Source organism: Ranitomeya variabilis, unplaced genomic scaffold (assembly GCF_051348905.1).
Source record: "Ranitomeya variabilis isolate aRanVar5 unplaced genomic scaffold, aRanVar5.hap1 Scaffold_262, whole genome shotgun sequence".
In the NCBI taxonomy this organism is placed as follows: Eukaryota; Metazoa; Chordata; class Amphibia; order Anura; family Dendrobatidae; genus Ranitomeya; species Ranitomeya variabilis.
In genome coordinates, this window is record NW_027508015.1 from 47,501 (window position 1) to 50,000 (window position 2,500).

Here is a 2,500-nt window from a genome sequence, read left to right on the forward strand (position 1 = left end):
CTCCCCACCCGGGAGCGCTGAGCCAGATCGATCGGAAGAAAGGGCAGGGGCTCGGGTGGAACCCCTGCCTCCGTTCTTCCCCTCGGGGGAGACGGGGAAGAAACGTGCCCCTGGAGTCCTGGAAGCGAGTGTCCGGCGCGCTCCGGGCGCCCTCGAGACGGAAGCCGGGTCGCGGTGCGATTCTCTCATAGGTCTCCCCGTTGGCGCGGAAGCGGGAGACATCCGACACAGAGAAACGCCGAGCCCGCTCCGAGGGGACAAAGTCAGAAGGAGCGATCCGCCCTCCCAGAGCCCTCCTGCGGACGAGGACTCTGGATCTGCCCCCCTTCTGACGACCGTCGCCCTCAGAGGACAGGAACCCACGTGGGGAGGGTCCATTCGGGCTCGGGCGACCCAGGAAACGCGTCTCGGACTCGGGACGGACAACCGGCAAAAGTCCCCCTGGAGCCGCGGAAGCCTGGTCTCGGCGCGAGTGCGAACTTCCATGCAAAAGGGGGGTACTCGCCAAACCGCCTACCCGAGTCGAGGAACCACGAAAACAACGGATTTTGGTCGGGGCCGAGAGGTACCTCTCTCTCCTATATCCTGCAGCTGGTGTGCAAAACTGGGTATTTGCATGGTGAGACACCGACCCCCACTTTAAGGGAACAAAGTCAAAAAGTGTCCGACCTCCTGGAGCCGTGCGGCGGATCCGGCGGCCAGAAATTTCCTCATTCCGGTTCTATTTTTTTTTTTTTCGAATTTGCGAAATTTGGAGGCCAGGCGGCGTAGCTGGGACCTGGACTAGCTCGAAACACCCTGAACCGGTGAGCGGAATCGATTTCCCAAAGTTCTACGGCTCCCGGAAGCCAAAAACAGCTCGCCGGAAAATTTCAAAGTCCCAAGGACTCTTTCTTGAAAATCAATCCGGGGGCCATGGAAGTGTCCTCGGTACAACCTCAGAGCTTTCCCCCGCCTGGAAGTCTGACAGCGGTCTGACGTTTTTCAAAGTTTTGAGCTCTCTGTTTGTTCTCAAAGTCACAAAATCGCTTTTTTTCAGTTTTCCACCCAGCAGACCCAAACTTCACCCCCACTTAGGTCACTGTCTAGGGGCGCCTTACGACATATTGACGCCCCTTTAGGGTGGAAGTAGGGGAAATGGGTGATTTTTACACAAAATCGGAAATTTCTCAAAATTTTTCTAAGTGTCAAGGACTCTTCCAGAAAATCTCCCCCAGGCTCCTGGAAGCGTCCCCGGTACACCTCTGGCGGCTGCCCCCGCCTGGAAGTCCGACACACGCCTGAAATTTTCAAAGTATGAAAATACGCATTTTCATCCAAAAATTCAACTTTCCCCCCGTGCACCGCAAACTTCACCCCCACTTAGGTCACTGCCTTGGGGTGCCTTACAACATATTGACGCCCCCCTGGGGTGGAAGTAGGGGAAATGTGACATTTTTCACAAAATCGAGATTTTCTCAAAATTTTTCTAAGTGTCAAGGACTCTTCCAGAAAATCTCCCCCAGGCTCCTGGAAGCGTCCCCGGTACACCTCTGGCGGCTGCCCCCGCCTGGAAGTCCGACACACGCCTGAAATTTTCAAAGTATGAAAATACGCATTTTCATCCAAAAATTCAACTTTCCCCCCGTGCACCGCAAACTTCACCCCCACTTAGGTCACTGCCTTGGGGTGCCTTACAACATATTGACGCCCCCCTGGGGTGGAAGTAGGGGAAATGTGACATTTTTCACAAAATCGAGATTTTCTCAAAATTTTTCTAAGTGTCAAGGACTCTTCCAGAAAATCTCCCCCAGGCTCCTGGAAGCGTCCCCGGTACACCTCTGGCGGCTGCCCCCGCCTGGAAGTCCGACACACGCCTGAAATTTTCAAAGTATGAAAATACGCATTTTCATCCAAAAATTCAACTTTCCCCCCGTGCACCGCAAACTTCACCCCCACTTAGGTCACTGCCTTGGGGTGCCTTACAACATATTGACGCCCCCCTGGGGTGGAAGTAGGGGAAATGTGACATTTTTCACAAAATCGAGATTTTCTCAAAATTTTTCTAAGTGTCAAGGACTCTTCCAGAAAATCTCCCCCAGGCTCCTGGAAGCGTCCCCGGTACACCTCTGGCGGCTGCCCCCGCCTGGAAGTCCGACACACGCCTGAAATTTTCAAAGTATGAAAATACGCATTTTCATCCAAAAATTCAACTTTCCCCCCGTGCACCGCAAACTTCACCCCCACTTAGGTCACTGCCTTGGGGTGCCTTACAACATATTGACGCCCCCCTGGGGTGGAAGTAGGGGAAATGTGACATTTTTTCACAAAATCGAGATTTTCTCAAAATATTTCTAAGTCCCAAGGACACTTTCAGAAAATCTTCCCCAGGCTCCTGGAAGCGTCCCCGGTACGCCTCCGGCGGCTGCCCCCGCCTGGAAGTCTGACACACGCCTGAAATTTTCAAAGTATGAAAATACGCATTTTCATCCAAAAATTCGACTTTCCGCCCGTGCACCGC